The following is a 6000-nucleotide window of genomic DNA, read 5'->3' as shown; positions in this document are numbered from 1 at the left end:
GTATATATATATAAAATGCCTCCAGTCTCTGGCAGTACGGAAGGGAAATGCGTGATTGGAGCTCCTGCACAAAGTCTCCACTGGGGCACCCCCTAGTGGAGCTGTGAGAAGATGGCCTGTCCTCTAGAGGACAGTCCATGAAACCAATCAAGGCCCTAGAATAGTAGATCCACTGACATCTTGTAGCGTACACCTGGAAAAGCTGTTAACACTCAACACCAGCTCATGAAAGTAGCCAGAATTGGGCCTGAACCCTGCAAAGAGAGAGACTGGAGGCATTTTGGCCCTGCCCTAAACATCTGTGGAACTTTGAACTTAGAGATGATTTAGGGTATCTGGTGGAAGAAATTTGTAAGCCACAAAGTATTGAAAAGAAAGCAGAGCATAAAGGTTCAAAAAAATTTCAGCCTGACAGTGCAATAGAAAAGAAAAGTCCATTTTCTGGGGAGAAATTCAAGCCTGCTGCAGAAATTTGCATAAGTAAACAAGGATCCCAATGCTAATCACCAAGACAATGAGGAAAATCTCTCAGAGACTTTGCAGCAGCCCCTCCCATCACAGGTCCAGACTTTGCAGCAGCCCCTCCCATCACAGGTCTAGGTGTAAAAAATGGTTTAGTGGGCTGGCCGAAGGTTTCCCCCGTTATGTGCAGTGTGGGGACTTGGTGCCCTGCATCTTAGCCACTCCAGCCATGGCTAAAAGGAGCCAAGGTGCAGCTTGGGCTGTGGCTCCAGAGGGTGCAAGCCCCAAGTCTTGGCAGCTTCCACATAGTGCTAAGCCTGCCAGTGCACAGAAGTCAAGAACTGAAGTTTGGGAACCTTCATCTAGATTTCAGAGGATGTATGGAAATGCCTAGATGTTCAGGCAGACGTTTGCTTCAGGCACAGGGCCCTCATGGAGAACCTCTGCCAGGGCAGTGCGGAAGGGAAATGTGGATTGAATCTCCTGTACAAAGTCCCACTGGGGCATTCCCTAGTGGAGCTGTGAGAAGAGGGCCTGTCCTCTAGAGGACAGTCCACAAAACCATTCAAGACCCTAGAATAGTAGATCCACTGACAACTTGCATCGTCCACCTGGAAAAGCTGTTAACACTCAACACCAGCCCACGAAAGTAGCCAGAATTAGGCCTGTACCCTGAAAAGCCACAGGGGCCGATGTGTCCAAGGCCATGGGAGCCCACCTCTTACAACAGCATGACTTGGATATCAGACATGGTGTCAAAAGAGATTATTTAGGAGCTTTAAGATTTAATTACTGCTTTGTTGGAATTCAGATTTGCATCGGCCTTGCAGCCCCTTTGCTTTGGCCAATTCCTCTAATTTGGAAATGAGAGGCGAGAGGTGTATTTACCCAATGCCTGTACCCTCATTGTATCTAGGAAGTAACTAACTTGCTTTTGATTTTATAGGCTCATAGGCAGAAGGAACTTGCCTTGTCTCAGATGAGACTTTGGACTTGGACTTTGAGTTAATGTTTGAATGTGTTAAACATTTAAGAGACTGTTGGGAAGGCATGATTGGTTTTGAGATTTGAGGACATGAAATTTGGAAGGAGTCAGGGTGGAATGATATGGTTTGGCTGTGTCTCCACTCAAATATTATGTTGAATTGTAGCTCCCATAATCCTTACGTGTCATGGGAGGGACCCAGTGGGAGGTAATTGAATGATAGGGGCAGGTTTTTCCTGTGCTGTTCTCATGACAGTGATTGTCTCCCAAGATCTGACAGTTTTATAAACAAGCAATTCCCCTGCACATGGCTGCCTTGTCTGCCGCCATGTAAGACATGCCTTTGCTCCTTTGCCTTCTGCCATGGTGAGACCTCTCCAGCCATGTGAAACTGTGAGTCTATTAAACCTCTTTTTCTTTACAAATTACTCAGTTCCAGGGATGTCTTTATTAACAATGTGAGAGCAGACTAATGCACTGACTTAACACAGTTCCACCAGGGTTATTCTTTCTGTGACACAGCTCCAAAAACATCACATCATCCTTGGCTCAAGAACCTTTTAAATAAAGGCTCAAAATAGTCTCTAAGACTCTTTTCCTGCTCCCATTCTATGCTCCTTAAGTTGGAAGAACACCCCTTAACAGTGCTCCCATCCATACCACCCGGGTGGGAAGCTGTTAGGGCCAAAGAATGTAATATGTTCTCACATGTCCCCACTTCCTCCACAGAGATGACAGAAAAATTCTTTGCCTAAAAATCTGTTAAGATCCCAAAAGGAGAGAAAGAAATTTACTTTGGGAGAGGAGAGGAAAGGGATAAGGCAATATTTTTTCTCTTCATTTTCAATGGACACTTTTACTGAGATAATTCACACATAGTTGTACATATAACACAAAGAGATCCCTGTACATTTTGTACAGTTTTGACCAATGGTGATATTTTGGAAACTATAGTAGACTATCCTAAACATTATATTGATATTGATACAAACCACCTATCTTATTGTGATTTCCCGTTTGACATTTTTACTTTTATTCATCTGCATTTGTGTTTTTATGTTTGTGCATATTAAGTTCAATGTGATTATATCAACTGTGTAGGTTTGTGTATCCACCACCACAGTCAAGATAATGTGACAACACTTCAAGGACCTCTTACATTGTTTTTTCACAGCCATATCCATCTCCCCTCCCTCTCCTTCATCCCTAAGATCTGGCAATCGCTAATCTGTTGTCCATTTGTAAATTTGCCTTATATAATATACTTATATAAGTGGATTGCACAATATACAACTGTTAGAATTGATTTTTTATTTCCTCAGCATAAGTCCCTGGATAGTCATCCAAATTGCTGCATGTATCAATAGCTTGATCCTCATTTTTGCTGAGTAGCATTCTACGATATGTATATACAACAATTTGTTTTAACTGGTCTTCTGTTGAAGGAAATCTGAGCTGATTCCAGTTTTATGCTATTATGAATAAAGCTGCTGTGAATATTTGTGTAGATATTTTTAATTTTTATTTCTCTGAGATAAATGCCTAAGAGTGCAGTTGCTACATTGAATGGTAGTTTCATGCTTAGTTTTTTTTAAAAACTGCCAATTTATTTTCCAGAGTGTACCATTAACATTTCCACCAGCAATGTATGAGTGACCCATGTGTTTATTTTTAGACCTCCTTGCAGTTCTTGTTTAGCCACAATGTACTATCAGAAAGTAAATGGCTCTTCAATGTCCATTACTCATGAAGGTTCCTGATCAAAGCCCAAAAGCAGGAGGATGAACAAAAGAAAACTGCTACTCTTTTTAAAAATAATAATAGCTGACATTTATGAGTAGTTACTGTATGCCAGGCACTGTGCCAAAGACTTCCTATGTTCAATTTCATTTGTTATTCATAATAGCCCTGGCCCCTGTCTCTACTAAAAACACAAAAATTAGCTGGGCATGGTGGCACACAACTGTAGTCCCAGCTACCCAGAAGGCAGAGGTGGCAGTGAGCCAAGATCACACCACTGCACTCCAGCCTGGGCAACAAAACAAGACTCTGTCTCAAAAAAAAAAAAAAAAAATAGCCCTAAGGGTAGGTCCTATTATCATCCCCAGTTTATATATTAGAAAGCTAAGCCTTAAAAAATAGAAGTACCTTGCTCGTAGCTATAGCTTGTAAGTGGCAAAGCTAGGATTTGAACCTAGTGAGGTGTGCTTTCAACTACCAGATTATTCTGCCTCCTGTGTAATAATGAAAGAAACATCTCCATGTTTGCTGAAGCAGCTGTGCAGGTTATAGTTAGGACAGTGTTTCTCTTTTTAAATATAAATGTAGATTTTCCCATTTCTGGGAATTAATGTATATCCTTGCAATGTGCGTGCATGTGTGTTAGTGTGTGTATGTCTGTGTGTGTGTGTGATTCAATAGGTATACAGTGATCTTCCCTCAAGCCTGGTCATAGCCCCAGCTGATGTCTATTTCTTTTTGACCTGGTCTTCATGTGTAACTTGGAGGGGACAGGAATATATCCTAAATAATATAGGAAGAAGATAAAAAATAACTTATTCATAATATTTCAAATTAAGTAGAAGGCTTGGCAAACACTTCCCCTGTTAAGTATGAGCAAGAGGAAAATAAATTATACAAATTATACAAAATAAATTATAAAAATAATTATACAAATATATTCTAGCAAAAAATAAAACCGGGTAACAGATACGAACAAGCAAATAAAGGACAAATGGAGGGCCCAGTCTGGAAGAAAATGTACTCCACAGTTAGAAAAAACTCCTGCTAGCATTTCACAGTATAGAAAAACTTAATAAGATATCAAAAGCAAAATGATAAAACAAGAGGTAAATGGGAAATAGCTGAGCTAAAACTACAAATTGAGGATCAAAGAAATACCATGAAAGAACTAATAAATTAGGAAGAGCAAGAATAAAATAGGCTGAAAATAGAATCACAGTAGTGACATAGAGGGAAGACTTGATATTGTCATTGCAAATCAAGAAAAAAAAAATTTAAAAGTAGAGAGGAGCAGATGTTAAAGAGAGATAAGGAAGATTCCACCCAAGGATAATTGGTGTCTCTGAAGTAGAGAACAGAAAAAAAAAAAAAAAAAAAAAAAAAAAAAAAAAAAAAAAAAAAAAAACAGAAAAAATATTTTTTAAAATGTTTCCCACAAATTAAGAGTTGAAAGAAAAGTATATAAAATTAATAAATTAGGGAATGCTGGGAAGATGGCCACCTAAGAACAGCTCAGGACTTCAGCTCCCAGTGAAAGTGCAGAGGGTGAGTGGACGCCGCATTTCCAGACGAACTCTTATTGCCCACAGACCAGGAGATACCCAGGCAGAGGGGTCGCCAGCATCGCAGTCCCAGCCGGTGTGGCTGTTTTGGCCCCCACGGGGCTGATTCCACCCGCGCGGCTGCTGTGACCATTCCCTGTTGCTGCGGTTCTCCGTACAAAAGCCACTGGTCTGGGAGCCCTCTTAGCTGGCGAGCAGAGCCCTGAGACGGCAGAATAGCCCATTCATCTGAAATAGCGAGTCAGGCCAGGAGATTCCTAGGGAAAAAATCCGCCAGGAGCCGGCGCCGCGGTTCGAGCCGACTCCGTGAGTCACAGCACGGGAGATCCCGGCGCCCTTTCAACAAGCGACCAGAACGCGGGGTCCTTCAACTTAAAAGAAAAGACTGAGTCAGGGAGCCAGGTGATCAGGCTCGGTTGGTCACACCCCTCCACCCCCAACAACAACCAAAACAAAAACAGTAATTGGAAACCCTTTGGGTTGAGCCCTTCAAACCAAGCACAGCTGAACCGGGACGGTCCGGCTCCGTGGGGGAGGGGCTTCCGCCATTACTGAGACTCTCCACCGCTACGGAGGCAGGCTGCCGTTCCTGAGGCAACCTGCCACAACAGAGAGAGTCCACCATAACAGAGGCGGGGCCACCATTGCCAAGACAGTTCTAACTAGGCCCATATAAAAAGGACTACAGGGAAGAGCTCAGGGCAGCTGGGCGGAGCCCACAGCAGCTCAGCAAAGCCCCTGCGGGCAGGCAGAGGCTAGGCGTGCTGCTAGCTGGGCGGGTCCGACCTAAAAGAAAAATCAAAAAAGGCAGTAGTGCAACGGAAACTCATAAAGCTCAAACTCCCTAGGACAGAGACAGAAACAGGTGGATAAACCCACAAAAATGGGAAGAAACCAGCGCAAAAAGGATGAAAACTCCTGAAACCAGAACACCTCTCCTCCTAAAAGGGATCAAAACTCCTCACCAGCAAGGGAACCAGACTGGATGGAGAAGGAGGGTGATGAAATGACAGAATCAGACTTCAGAAGGTGGGTAGTAAGAAACTACAATGAGCTTAAAGAACATGTTCTAACCCATCGCAAAGAAAATAGGAACCTTGAAAAAAGATTGGACGAACTGCTGACGAGAATGGACAGCATAGAGAGGAGTATAAGTGAATTGATGGAGCTGAAAAACACAACACGAGAACTTCGTGAAGCATGCACAAGCTTCAACAGCCGAATTGACCAAGCAGAAGAAAGGATATC

Source organism: Saimiri boliviensis, chromosome 7, assembly GCF_048565385.1.
Source record: "Saimiri boliviensis isolate mSaiBol1 chromosome 7, mSaiBol1.pri, whole genome shotgun sequence".
Taxonomy (NCBI): Eukaryota; Metazoa; Chordata; class Mammalia; order Primates; family Cebidae; genus Saimiri; species Saimiri boliviensis.
The sequence above is the reverse complement of the archived record's forward strand: the minus strand, read 5'-3'. Positions refer to the sequence as shown.